The 15114-nt window shown below is 41.7% G+C and overlaps 1 protein-coding gene across 1 annotated transcript in view; it reads right to left on the reverse strand.

The window, feature by feature from the left end:
- The window catches only part of enox2 (ecto-NOX disulfide-thiol exchanger 2), a 205635-nt gene extending 190754 nt beyond the window's left edge, over positions 1–14881 (reverse strand). The window contains exon 1 of the mRNA XM_080007952.1: positions 14840–14881. The gene's annotated coding sequence lies outside the window, so the exon portion shown is untranslated. The remainder of the gene's footprint in view (positions 1–14839) is intronic.
- Positions 14882–15114: the final 233 nt, after the last annotated feature.

Raw genomic sequence — 15114 nt, forward strand, 5'->3', positions numbered from 1 at the left:
AAATGAATGAATAAAACAGAAAAAAATTAGAAAGAGGATCTCGTGTCAATTCTGTCAGGTTTCTGAGATCCTAATTGCAACCACTTTTCCCCGCTGAATGGCTGCGTCAATTTCTAAACAATTTTCTCCTCCTCAGGGATTGGTCTCAGACTGTAAGTGACACAAGTAGATAGTGTAAGAAGGAAAATGAAAGTTGCTTATTGTTTATTTTTATTTTTTTACTTCATTCCACATGTAGGTTATATTCGGTTGTTTTGTTATTAAGCAGAGAGAATATTAACCATGTACTCATTCACAGCTACACATCTAATGTTTTATTTCCCCATTTTGCAGACAGCAGATCTCTGGCTGCTTTTCCACTCGTGACTAACAATAAGTGTAGTCTATATAGTGGTTCAGATGACAACCCTTTCCCACCTTCCTTTCTGGTTTGTTTTTTTTCTTGTCCCCAATTTCCACCAGGGTCACTAAAGCATCCTATCATGAGAAATGCCACCCTTCTTTATCCTGAGGACAAAAACAATTCTGTCCAGAGCACAACAAAATGTTTTCAACATGATGCCATCTGCCAAGCTAAGTATAAGGCAGTAAGGTCCAGCCTAGCCTGACAGATCGAGTATTTGACGAAATTGAAATAGGCCTCGGGCAGTTTTCAGTTTGGAAAAAAGACATAAGAATGTAGTTACACTAGAATTCAAAAGAAAAATACCTCTGTTACTGACACCCCTTCAAGTCCACAGATATAATCCATCAATATCAACTCAGCTGTGACCAACCGAGAGGTGGACAAGTCCTACCAAAGATTGATGTCACACCTGGACCTCATTTCTGACAAGGGGAACCTATGGACATAACGTGTATGTCTGTGTGTGTGTGTGCATTTGGATCTTATGGTTAACCGACAGTGTGGCGGCACTGGCGAAATAAATTTGAATTCTGCGTTATGAATATGAACCCACAAACACGGGGAAAACAAATAAAACAAACAGGACTACCCACTAGGCCACTTCAAAATGGTATGTGCCATAAAACGTATAGGAATTTGGTATATTTCATACCTTATGGTTGAGAATTATGTTTCCATTGAAGGTAATGCATTACATAAACATAAACAACACGGAAGTAATTCATGCAACAACAAAAAAAACGACATCATAAAATAAATACTGTCAATGAACACTGATCACCAGGAACCGTACAGGTTTAATGTTCATTCCAGTTATTAGACTGAATTTATGTTAAACTACTGTGCAGTATAATTCATAGATCCAAGTATTTACCCTATTTCTTTACAGACATGATGGGCACATAGAGTGGAAGGATTCAGCAATGATTATATTATTATAATATTATTATTATATTATATTACAATTGTTGCGATTATTATAGCAACAATTGTAAATACCATCTCTGTTTGGCACAGGATGATTTAATTTAGAATGGAAACACCCTTTCAAAACAAAAATAAGCCTATCGACATGCATATGCATGTACACCATTAGATCCATTCATCAATGTGGGTTAATGCCGAGTAGATGTTTTCATTGCAATCCCAGTAAGATGCCAATCTGCAGTAATGGGGGATGTCATTGGCGCTGAAGTGAAGCACCTCTCAACCACACACAGGCTAAGTGAGAGGAATCAATTTCTGCATTTGTGGAGGTTTAGAAATACTTGAACCATGGCAAAATGCAACTTTCAATGTTCTTAACCTTTTCTGACAGCGTCACCTCACATTATGAATGGGTTATCCTAATCCCAAAGCTACCCTAAATTTGCATGCTGAGGAAGGAACAGGCCTTTGAATTCAAATGTTAGCCTAGTGCATTTCCATTCAGGCTTAGTCGCATTATGGCTTGCTAGAGTCACCTTACTTCATCCACAAATTAAACCGACAGAGCTTAATGCAGCACAGACAAAACCCCTTTAAATAAAGGAACAGCTGCAGATTGAGTTTAGTGAAAATATATTCACACCATGACCTTGAACTTTACTTAGATTGGAAAAATAGGAATTTTCTAGTTTCGCAAGACTTAAAGGGACATTTAAACATGTTCAACATAATGTTTTTTGACTGCAGAACTGTCAGAAAGCATTGACTTAGTCGAGTTTCCTTTTTATTTTCAGAAAGTGACTATGAAAAAATGATCAATGAATGGTCAAAGATAACGAAATAAAAATTGAAGAATAATGGAGTTGCAGAACTTTATGTTTAATATGGAATGGAATGAATATTTAATCTCTCTCTGGAATTCAATGTTCAAGTCCAAAGTTAACACTATATGCCTGATACATCAAATTCTATAAATATTTCAGATATTGAAGAAAATATAGTTTATGTTTAAATTATTTTATGGCATATAGTAGCCTGACAGATGTCTCTAATGGGGAAAATGTAGTAATCTGTCAATCAATATATTGAATCCATTCAATTCAAATCATATTGAACACAATCAGCAAGATAGGAGCCAACAAGAATGTGTCTTTGAGGCTATGCCATTTGGAAATGCCCTCCGCTTCTTATAAAAAATTAGAGTAACTTCACTGCACCGTTTCTCCTGGGGCTTATTGGTATTTTGGTCCCGACCAATCATAAGTTATGCACCCATCCCAAGGCATCATCCTGGGATCCTAGCATCCTGGAGACACACGGTAAAACAGCATTCATTCAAGTGATGGGGACACTAATGAATACACCTGAAGAAAACCTTTGACTATTTCACAGGCTCTGAATAAACGGTTTGTTTCAGGAAGTTCCTCCATCTTATTTAAAGCCACTGGACACACCCTTAAGCAATGGCTGTGGGGAAAAAGGAGTTAAATCACAAATGAGAATTAACCTTCATGTACATGAGTATTATGGCATTCTGTTCGATCATTTTCGATCATTAGGTTGAGCACTACTGTGTGTATCTTTCCAAGATACAGCTATATCTGTAGAATTAAATTGTAGACTTTGGTATTTTCCATAGGCAACGGTGATCATAAGAAAAATATAAAATTAGTTGATCCTGATCCTTTATTCAGACTGTAGTTATTTTTTGGGGATTTGATGAAATAAATTCAAATGATTACAACATTGTAAAAACATGGAACCATAATGGCATGATGGTATTGTAAAAGTCCTACCAATGTACCTATAAATATGATATATTGCCCAGCACAGGCCAACTGCACCTGAGTCATTTTCATATCTGAAGATTATGGTTGTACTTTCTTCAAACCAATGAGAAGATTAACCTGTACTGGCAGGGGCGCCTCCAAGAGCCAAACAGGGAGTCATGATTTGGGATTATTCTGTGGAGGCACGGTTTAGCTCATTATTATTAGACTTGGATCTACAGACCTTTATGACACTTCATTTATCACAAGCATTGGGTTACCATAATGACTTGGAAATCCCTTTAAATCTTTTAAGGAAACTCACCCTTTCATGAGCATAACTGGAAATTAATGTCGTAGCAGAGAGCGCTTGGATAATGATTCCCTACAATCCTGTTTAGCTGTGAGCTCAAGAGTTTGGCATCCTCCTCAAAGGCTCGCCTTCCAGATATTAAGAAAGACCACGATAAGTCATTTTATTTGTGCTACTGCTGTGCAACTGCTTACAACAAACCAAGATTACTTAAACATTCAAAAGTGAAGGTATATACAAACTTTACCTCTCTCCTAACATGACCAGGTATAAAATAGATTTTGGTTGCAGATTATTTTGTTACATTAAGACACAGGAAACATAATGAATATGTTTCTTATGTCTTAATGTAGCAAAATAAGAATGATTAATTAATGTATTCATTAATCATTAATGATAATGATTACATAATGAATTGGAAGGCAAAATTACCTGCATGCTTTTCTCTGTGCTGCTGCAAAAACACATGTTCAAAGGCAGGTGCTCTTTGTGTATATCTTTTAGCCATGAAGATTGACAAAATAAAAGAAAAAGAAAAAGTTGCTGATCTTCAGAAAAAGAAAAACCTATGAGCTAACCTTTGCTCAACCTTTCCCACTCAAAAAAAAAAAATGATGGTGATTTGGTGCAAAAAAGAAATAAATAAAAAATAAATATTAACTCTGCAGAAAGACGAAGGAGGGCTATGAACTACAGAAGGGCATATTTAGTGGAGAGGATTCACAAAGCTATTGCTGTCACGTTGGGCTGTAAAATTGAAATTAGTCACCAGAGTGGGAAAAAAAGTAAGACGAACATTAGCGGCACTTAAATAAAAATTATGCTTACCAACTCTGTGCCCGGAATGCCATCACGACTTGCGAGGGAGAGTCATCAAACAACGTCTCATCAATGCCGCTGTTATTATTACTATTGGGAAATGATTAGGGGTTAGTCTGATTCGGCTGTTCAATGCAAATATGTGACCCACCGCATACTATATGGTCACATTTGGAAATGAGAAATTTGTTTTGGTTCACATAATATGAAAGTGGAGAATCAAAACAAGGTATCAGTGGTGGGAATCAAGCAAATGTTTTGGAAGCTATGGCTATTTGAAGATAAAGGTTTTGGAGACAGAGAGAAATCAAACATTTAAATTATATAAAGGATTTCTGGACTTTTGCAGCAAAAAATACACATTGACAAATACAACTAGTGCTTTTAAATGGTTACAATTGGATAGTGCTGCACTCCTTCAATGAGAGTTTTTCTGAAATAATATTTGAAACATAAATTCATAAAAATATTGGAAAATGCATAATTCAAGTTAATCCTTTCATTTTAAGTTAAGTTCCTTCATTCTAAGTGCATGCTCACTATACTAGCATGACTTATGACATGAGAGTGATCGGCCGAAAGATGAAATCGGACCATGCAGCCATCGCTCTGATCCCTGTTTACAAGCCGTGCATCGCGCGTCGAACGGTAGTGACGAGGGACGTAAAGCTGTGGCCAATCAGAGGCGACGCTCTTACTGACGTAGACTGGGACATGTCCCATTCAAGTTTCAGTGACGTCAGCAAGTTTACGGAAGTAGCTATGTGATTCATAGCTCTGTTAGCGGATAGCATCGTTCCCACGGTGAAAGTTGAAACCAGAAACTGTGGGTCGATAAATCCATCCGCAGCACTCTGAATGCTCGCACGGCCGCTTACAACGACAGTTTTGTATCTGGAAATATGGATAGTTACAAAGCGGCGTCGTACAATCTGCGGAGGGCAAGTGGAGCGACAGATGGAGCAATGGGACACCAGACGCTTGTGGCAGGGGCTGTGGACTATTACGAACTACAACAGCAGCTCCTCCCCAGTCACGAGTGTGGACACCTCCCTTGCCAACGAACTGAACTCCATTTTTGTTTGAGTCTGGCACCAGCATTGCTAGCTCGCTAGCTAATTAGAGTTACACCACTGGGGATGAGTGCGCACTCTCAGTGTCTGAGCTTGACGTCAGGAGGGCTCTGATGCGGGTAATCACCCGGAAAGCTGCGGGCCAGATGGCATATCTGGGCGAGTACAGAAGTCCTGTGCTAACCAGCTAGCCCTGATGTTCATGAGGTTATTTCATGCTTCCTTGGCTGAGTCGGTGGTCCCATCCTGCTTCAAGAGGTCCACCGTCATTCCTGTTCCCAAGATCGCCTCTCCAGCCTGCCTGAATGACTACCCTCTGGTGGCCCTCACCTCGGTGGTCATAAAATATTTCAAGAGGCTGAATAAGGATAACATCTGCGCCTCCCTTCCCTACACCTTGGACTGCTGCAGATTGCCTACGGGCTGAACAGATCCACGGACGATGCAGTCTCACAGGTACTGCACACCATGCTCAGGCACCTGGATGGCCGGAAGGGGGCCTACAGTGTGTGAGATTACTGTTCACTGACTACAGTTCAGCTTTCAATACTATAGTCCACACCAAACTGGCTGTCAAGCTGCGGGAGCTCAGACTGAACACTCTGCTGTGTGCCTGGATCCTGGACCTCCTCTCAGCCCGGCCCCAGGTGGTTAGGGTGGGGAGGCACATGTCCGGCTCCCTCACCCTGAACACAGCATCCCCCCAGGGCTGCGTCCTCAGTCCCTTCCTGTACTCCCTGTACACACATGACTGTGTGGCAAAACTAAGGAGCTGATTGTGGCCTTTAGGAGGGGATTACAACCAAGGACGCACATGCTGTTGGTGAGTAATAGGACTTCTGTCGACAGGGTTAGCAGCCTCAAGTACCTGGGAGCCCACATCACAGAGGATTTAACATGGACTTTACATACAAACACTCGGGTGAGAAAGGCGAGGCAGCGTCTTTACCACCTCAGGCATCTAAAGAAATTCAGGGTCTCGGTGAGGATTCTGTCTACTGTGGGGCGGTGGAGAGCATCCTGAGAGGCAACATCACTGCCTGGTTTGAGAACTGTACTGCTCAGGACAGGCGGGCGCTGCAGAGGGTGGTGCATTGAGCCTAACGTACCACTGGAACTAGCCTCCCCTCCCTGCAGGACTTATACACCAGGAGGTGCAGTAGCAGAGCCCGCAGGATCATAAAAGATCCTCACCACCCCAACAACGGACTGTTCCAGCTGCTGCAGTCGGGCAAGCGCCTCCGCAGTCACACAGCGAGGACAGAGAGACTGACAGAGTTTCTTCCCACAAGCCATAAGGACGGTCAATACTGAACTCACCAGAGGTCCTAACAAAAAGCACTGAGTCACTCACACTGCCTTACTGTACTGTATGTAGCATACTGTACTGCATGCTGTATCACTGTTCTGGGTTACTGCATACTGTGGTGTATTGCCGTTTTGTGCGGTGTTACTGTATTGTTGTGTCGCACTGTTGTATACTATACTGTATCTCCATACTCACTTTATTCGCATGTACTTACTGCACATATCTGTATATACAAATAGCCTATCCCATATACATAACTCTATTCCCCTCTATTTAGCACCCCCGCTTTGTATAATTTTTATTTTATTTATATTATTCTATTCACTAACTGCATTAAATTTTAGAAATCAGTTAGTTTCAGTCAGATAGCTAGCTAGGAAGTTCGGTTTAGTAACTTTTGTGCATAATCTCCGGGTGCGTTGCAAACATTTCACTGCATATATGTATGAAAGTATGTATGTGATGAATAAACTTCTCGAATCTTGACTCCTCAATTATTCTGTAACTTCTAAACATTTCCATTTCCTGTATTTTTTGTTTTATAACAATGATCATTTTCAGAAAAGAGCACTTTTCAGATCACGTACATCACCAGGAGAAAGCAATTCCCAGAACTCCAATGACAAGGTCCTCCCAGCCATTTGTATTCTGGGAATTGCTGTTTCCTGGAGCAGCAATATTCTGCGATTTCGGCGATATAATTAAGAGCGTGTGCCACCCTCTTCACATAATCAACACAGGAACGGGGCACAGGGATCCGTGATCGGGGCGCAATCGTGCCCCAATCTTGGGGAAGCTGCGCACGGAGACCCGTGTCCAAGCCGTGTCTAATGAGTCCACTGGTTAATAGATCACACGGATGGCATCATTCTCTTGGACGGGCTTAACAATGGCATAGCCGTCAGTGCTGAAAAAAAAACGTGTTTAAATCTAAAATTAATTGATAAATTAAGTAATAAATCTAATCGTGACACCCCTACTATCTATTGTTTATTTTCCCCTTCCCGCGCTGTATACTCCGCTTAACCGTGGCGGGTGGCCGCGCTGCGGGTGAGCGTGCCATAGGCTTGGGGAGATTTACAATTAAATCATCTATCAGCTCCATCGATCAGATTGACTTTGATGACGGGCGATTATTTTTCTTTTTTTATCCGCCAAGATAATCTGAGCGTTGAAACTGTAAGTGTAGTTTACTGTGTTCTGAAACTGGAGCGCAGAGGGACAGAGTTGGAGAGGGAGAGAGGGGGAGGGAGTGGAGGCTCTCGCCCTCTCCGCTCAGACCTGTTGAGTAATCACTGGTGATCGGATGTCACTTCTTCGCTCTACAGTCCTCTGCAGAGACTTGAAGGGGGCAGGTGCTCAAAAAAAAAAAAAAAAAAAAAAAAGCACATGTTCTAGGAGCAGCATGCTGGAGTGCAAATCACGGGTACCCCAATGGTGCACATCTGGACACCTGGATCGGCGGCCCACTGTGCACACATTACAGGTGTGCCGAGGACACGTTCCTCGTACCATACAATCCACTACCTCAATGCCCATTCACTTAAAAGAAAAAAGGCACCTGATAAAAAGAGCGCCATGGGGCATCAGGGGGAAAGGGGCACTCACCCTTCCCCACCCCCACCACCCCCGCACATGCATGCCGCTCTATCAGCAAATCTTGCATTGAAGTCGGGGGCGAAATCCCGAGTTTATTCTCGAAACAAAGGGTACTCCTTTTTATTTGTGACCCTTATACTTATGTTGGCACAGTGCGGGTTATCTCCCAAACAGGAGCCTTTCTGTGTGGAGTTTGCATGTTCTCCCCGTGCTCACATGGGGTTTCCTCCACCTAACATCAGTAAGGACCCCCACCAAAAACATGCACACATCACCGTCTGACCAGCGAGGGACACTCATCACCTGGTCCCCGGGCGCGTCCACGTATGCTGCCCACTGCTCCTGGCTGTGGCCGCGGAGGAAGGACAAGCCAGGATGGGTTAAATGCAGAGGAGCCATTTCACCGGCCACCATCCAAAAGCATGTGCCTGTGTGTGTGTGTGTGTGTGTGTGCAAGCATGTGTTGTAGTGTGGTGTGCTGTGTGACAAATAAAGATTGTTCTTCTTCTTCTATTGTAGTTGCTTTTGATATATTTACCCCCCCAGGAATAAAAATGCCCGTGAACATTTTGTGCCCTGCGGTTCAGTCTGTGACAATAAAAAGGTTGGGAACCCCTGGTTTATCAGGTCATCGGTCACAGTCTTTGAGAGTCCAGAAGGGTCTGAGCCTTTCACTTCATCTAGTCAGAAGTGATTTAAGTGTTATACTAGTATTGAACCCAACGTGGTACTTTTGGTTTATTCCTTCCATTTTGCAGCAAAAGAAAGGCTTGATGTTTAGCATGATATAGCCAACAGTCTGTAGCAGCAATGGAGAAACAACTATTTCCAACTTTATTATCACTAGTCTTGGATGCAATAAGTCACATTTGTGCTTTGTTTTGGAATTTCAGCAATTCTTCGCAAGATGACAAAACATAAAAACCTTAACGCAGAACGTGTATACTCAAAAAGCAGAAACATATTCCCTTGGTATTATGAGACAAATTGTAAAACCAATACCTAAAACAAATATGTAAACAATTTCTTGCTGCAGACCTGCCAACCTTGGGATAATAATTTGAGTATCACAATAGTGTCACAGGGAGTCTCCGTGGCGTTTGAGTTACTGCAGCTAAATTACTCATTAGTTATTCACACCGTAGCCGCCTTGTAACGAGACTAATCACTCATGCAAGCTACTATGGCTAACTATATAACGTACAGGTACTCGTCACTTAACGATCTACCTGCTTAACAACCGTTCTGACTTACAACCAGCTCTCTGACCAGTCTGTATTGTGCACTGTGTACAATACCATGGCATCTCAGCGTCAAGCATCTCATCACGCATCACCCTTTATATACTATATACACTATTTATATATATCTCAACTCATCACCGTTTTCAGTCTCCTTCCCGCAGTCTGTCAGTATTCACTACACTAGCGCTGTCAATGGCCACGCCATCTTACTGTGAAATAACACGGGTCCTCGCTTATCAACCAATAACAACCTGGTCCTAGGAACGGAACGTGGTCGTTAAGTGAGGAGTACCTGTATACAAATTAATCTCATTAGGATACACCACTTGAAATGCATCACCTTATAAAGTTACAGAACATGTTTACCAACTAGAGATGCACCGTTTGCAATTTTTTTTGGCTCATTCCCATTTCAGATTTTTTTTTTTTAAGTCTGACCTGCTGCTTCTGTAAAATATAAGACATTCACTATTAAATACATTTTAGCGCACCGTCCGGTCATTTTGAGTTCATATTCGTGATTGGAGAAATCAAATTTTCTTATCATTTGTTCTCATTGTCCATATGCGCTTGTATGTCAATGACAAACACATTGCATGATCTGATCTCACTAACGTGATAGGACAGCTGCACATAAGGACTACCGCTGCAAGAACATTTTTCAGTTACCACAATAGTGAGAATGCTGATTTTGACACCGTGTGTTTATTATTATTCATTTTTCACTATGGAACAATAATAGAACATGAGACAATAAAAATGCATAAGGTGCAACATACACAGTCTTACTGTGCTTGGCTCTTAATGTTATTACCAAAGTGAGACATTTTTGGATCGTATTTAACAAATATATTGTAGGATCATGCTATTATTCTGTGTTGTATTCATTTACAAAAAAAATAACGAAAAAAAAAAGAAATGGGCTCTCCGAGGGAGGGGGCTCCCATCAGCCACAGAAGCGGCTCCTGGAACCGACACATCACTGCGCTGCATCCAAGTGGGCGGGGTGCAAAAAAGGATCTCCGGTTCACCACACGAACAGTGACAGACACCGAGCCGCCGCAAGTGACGAAATATATACATAGAATAAAAAATAAATAAAAAATAAAATGTTACTTATTTTGGAGAGAGAAACTGATCCCTTTCTGGTATCAATCCTTATGACGCTAGAATCAATCTCCAAAACGAGACCTAGTATCGATAGTATCCATGCTTTTGGTATCCATCCGCCCACCATTACTAACAACGACGTCAGCGGCGACATTAGATAAATAATTTATATAATCATCTTCCTTTACCTTGAAGTTCCTCCAAACAGCATCAACTACGCAGCATTAAGTTGGTATTTGAGCATTCCACAAGCACAGTATCGGGCTTCTCAATATATTTACATAAATAAAATGTGTCGTTTCAGCTGGCATTTCCTACCTGCATATTTTGACCAAGAATTGCGTGGTTGGTAAACAAAATGTATGCAGGTTGCCAGGTCTGTTGCTGTCTCCCCTCTTCTCTTTCAAAGGTGCTGTGTGGCACCAATATGCACTAGCTCCTGATGAGGAGATGGAGGGGTATGTGAAGAGGTGGATGCAGCTCAGACAGAGACTGAGGGAGAAAGTAAAGAAGCAGACAAACTGATACACCACAGGACAGAGTGAGCCAGAATATGAGAGAATAGGAGAGAATAATATTCTCTCGTATTTTGCCTCACTCTGTCCTGTGGTGTATCAGTTTGTGAATGAATGAATGAATGAATGAATGAATAAATGTGATACTAGTGCTATGATGAAAAAATAAAATTAACAAAGCTGTCTCAATGTCTGATTTTTAGGTTTTTAGTTAACAGCTGATTCTTATGATATAAAGGCAACATAATCGAATGCTATAACAGTTATAATAAATGGGCATTGTGTAAAACATGGCATTGTATGAGCACTTCATCGTATCTCTATAGACTTCAATATAAAATTGAATTCTAATTAAATTGTTCTCATTAACATATAACTTTCTACATATTTACGTATAAGGGGGAAAGACGCATAGAGGCCACATTAACTGCTTTGGATCGGACCTGCAATATGTCAACCTCGCCGCCAAATTGGAGCGGTAAAGACTGTCTTTTAAAAAAATACAACTGGGGGAGCTGCGGTTTTTCTAGATAAAAAGCACAATAAAGAGATTTTAAAGAGTAGTTTTTATATTCAAGGGTTTATGATCCACCTTGAGTACCTCCACTGTCAGCTAGTCCCGCTAATGGGTGCGCCCACTTCCTGTGACGCACTGCCGTAAATCGATCATTTTCCCAGGAGTTCGTACCCGGGGTCAGTCCGAATGCATAGTGATATCAAGGCTTATAAGGAACCAATCTAAACGCGGATGGTGTCATTATTCTATAGCCATTATACTGTGCAATCAACATGAACTTCATAATGATAAATAAAAGCAAAAAAGTTGTTTATTGCTCCTTTAATTGGGCCGAGTTATCGATGCTACTTGGGCAGCTTGTTCATGTAGTATAGTAGAGTGATTCTCAACTTTCATTCACATTAAGTACCCTCAATTTGATACGCATTAGGCCATGGACCCCTGTTGATTAAATTTTGTCTCTGGGACTCCAATCTGAGTATATTTATATGGTTAGATATAATTTAGTCCAAACTTCCATGATAGACAGACAGACGGACGGACGGACGGACGGACGGACAGACAGACAGACAGACAGATAGACAGATAGACAGATAGACAGATAGACAGATAGACAGATAGACAGATAGACAGATAGATAGATAGATAGATAGATAGATAGATAGATAGATAGACAGACAGACAGACAGACAGACAGACAGACAGACAGACAGATAGATAGATAGATAGATATGGTGGTGTATCGGAATGTAGTTGATCCGTATGGATCGCCCCCCCATAGTTCGGTACGCATATGAACCGCGGATAAATTGCAAAATTTAACATCAGAGTGAAAAACCGAAGCCTGAGCTGCAGGAGCTGGAGTTCAGCTGGAACACTACTTGTGCCGTCTAATAATTTAAAGAAAAAGTGCGCTCAGATTCAATAAAATATGATATATTTTAAAATATGTCTACTTGATTTGTCCACTTCAGAGGGCAGAACACAGGCAGCTTGTGAGAAGTGCTGGTCTGCACCGGTAAGCACTCCATAAAAGTAGTGAACGTTATGGATATGATTTGGATTGTGATATCAAAGATAAGATAATAATGTTAAAAGCTACATGAGGTTCTGATATGATGAGTAGAATTAGGAAAAAAGTGAGATTCGAGAATAACGTACAGAGCAGGCACGGACGTGGTGGACGGAGAAGAGACACTTAGTGATGTTGAAAAGTTCATCTCCTTTCAGTGAGCAGGATGATCCGGGTCATTGAAAAGGGCCGGCTCTAACGGCTCCTAAGCAATCCTTCTATATATGAAATTGGATGAAATATTTTGTTTATATTTATTCCACTACAAAAAAAGAACATTATTTATAATGATTTAATGTGAGCGGACTTAAAGTTCCAAGTGTTTTGATCAAGACCCGGTATAAAAATACATGTGTAAATCAAACTGAATCGTGTATCCAGAGACACAGACTGTTCTACGAAATACACTGTAACTTGCTTAATACTGAATAGATTTTCATGAAATTAGTTTGTTATCAACCTGAGGAATTGAACATGACACTGGAATTAAATTCAGTTACTGGGGACGGATCTAATTATATTTTTTCATTCACTACCCTGTTTAAAGGAAGAAGGTATTATGCATGCCTCATATTGCAGTTTATTTTAACAATTGAGTATTGAATATTTTATATATTTTAAGATTTTATTTAAACATTGGACATCTTGAATGTTGTTTTCATATAAGCCCATGGGCAAAGGGTCCTCACTTAAAGTGTTTTACAGAATAAATGAAAAATAAAGTAATATTTCTCTCCCTTTTTTATTGTTCCGAAAAATGATCCGATCCGTGAATCAAAACCGTAATACGATACCAACCGTGAGTATTGTGATCGCTGCACCCCTAATAGATAGATAGATAGATAGATAGATTGATAGAATAAAGTAATAACTATTTAAAAAATGCAATATCAAACATGTTAAAACAACTGCCAATATACAGTAAACCTGAAAACTAACAGTAAGCAAAAAACTTTTGTAAAAACAATTCACATTCTGACCAAAGTAATGATGCTTAAGTCCTTGAAAATGCGAAATGGTTCCATTTAACTATTCATAATTTTACTGGGGATCCCCTGGAACCTCCTGGAGGACCCCTGGGGGTCCCTGGACTCCATCACTGGTTTAGTCATCAACTGTCAAAATATACAGCGTTGAACTAAGCCAACTGGAGTTAGTGCGGGGCGGCTTGCTGACATTACCTTGGATTCAATTAGATTCAACTAATTGTCATTGCACAGAGTACAAGTACTGAGGCAACGAAATGCATTTATCTGCATTTTATCCATTCTAGCAACTGACGCATCTAGGGGCAATGGGCTGCCATATAGCGGTGCCCGGGGAGCAGTTAGGGGCTTAAGTGTATTGCTCAAGGACACACCAAGAGGAGCCAGGGATCCAAGGTTTCCCAGCAGAACATTGCCTAGAGCATCACACTGCATCTGCCGGCTTGCCTGCTGCCCATGGTGCATCCTGGTGCCGTCTCTTCCCCAAGTAAACAACGCCCCATTGCCCCATTGTCCACTTCTGCCGCTCACGTGACCATTGCAGGCGCTTTTGGCAGTGGACAGGGGTCAGCATGGGCACTCTGGCCGGTCTGTGGCTACGGTGGTTCACTGTGTGTATGACCTTTCTAACATTGTCAGAATTCACTTTTACATGACCGTTGCCGGTTCACCGGTTGTCCTTCCTGGGACCCCTTTTGGTAGGCTCTAACCACTGCATACAGGGAACACCCCCGCAAGACCTGCCGCTTTGGCCGTCGTCAAAGTGGCTCAGGTCCTTACGCTTGCCCATTTTTTCCTGCTTCCAACGCATGAACTTCAAGAACTGACTGTTCACTTGCTGCCTGGTGTATCCCAGCCCTTGACAGGTGCCATTGGAACAAGATGAGCAATGTTATTCACTTCACCTGTCAGTGGGTTTTCAATGTTGTGGCTGATCGGTGTGTGTGTCTCCACGGAAGACTGTTTTCAAGTGCTGTATTAATATCGTATGGCCTCCCGAGTTGTATTTGTACTTGCACACGACGTATAGCAACCACTACTCCACCACGCAGTGTCCTTTCGGGGCAACTGCGGAACCAGGAAGCGCTCCGCACGGTAGGAAGTTGTGGAGGGACGCGCTAACAAAACCCAAACTACAGCCAACAAGAACCGGGCGGTGGAGTTTAGTGTCGTCACATACCTTCCATGTGTTTCCCTGGCGGTTCTCGACGCGAAGTTTCCCTCTACTTCCACCAGCGGACGGTTGCTAGGAAGCCGGTGGCTAGCAACAACACGAGCCAACATGGCGGCGGAGGCGAACTACGGCAAGCCGGATGGTCGCACGTGCTCCTTGTTATTGTCTATTTGAATGGCCTCGTTTGTTGAGCGTTTAGTCCACGTCACATTCCATGTTAGGAACACGTGCGACCTTAATCCACCTCACTGCCTTGTGTAAGGATGTTGAATTGTCGCTAC

The sequence above is a fragment of the Zeus faber genome (assembly GCF_960531495.2).
Source record: "Zeus faber genome assembly, chromosome: 10".
Lineage (NCBI taxonomy): Eukaryota > Metazoa > Chordata > Actinopteri > Zeiformes > Zeidae > Zeus > Zeus faber.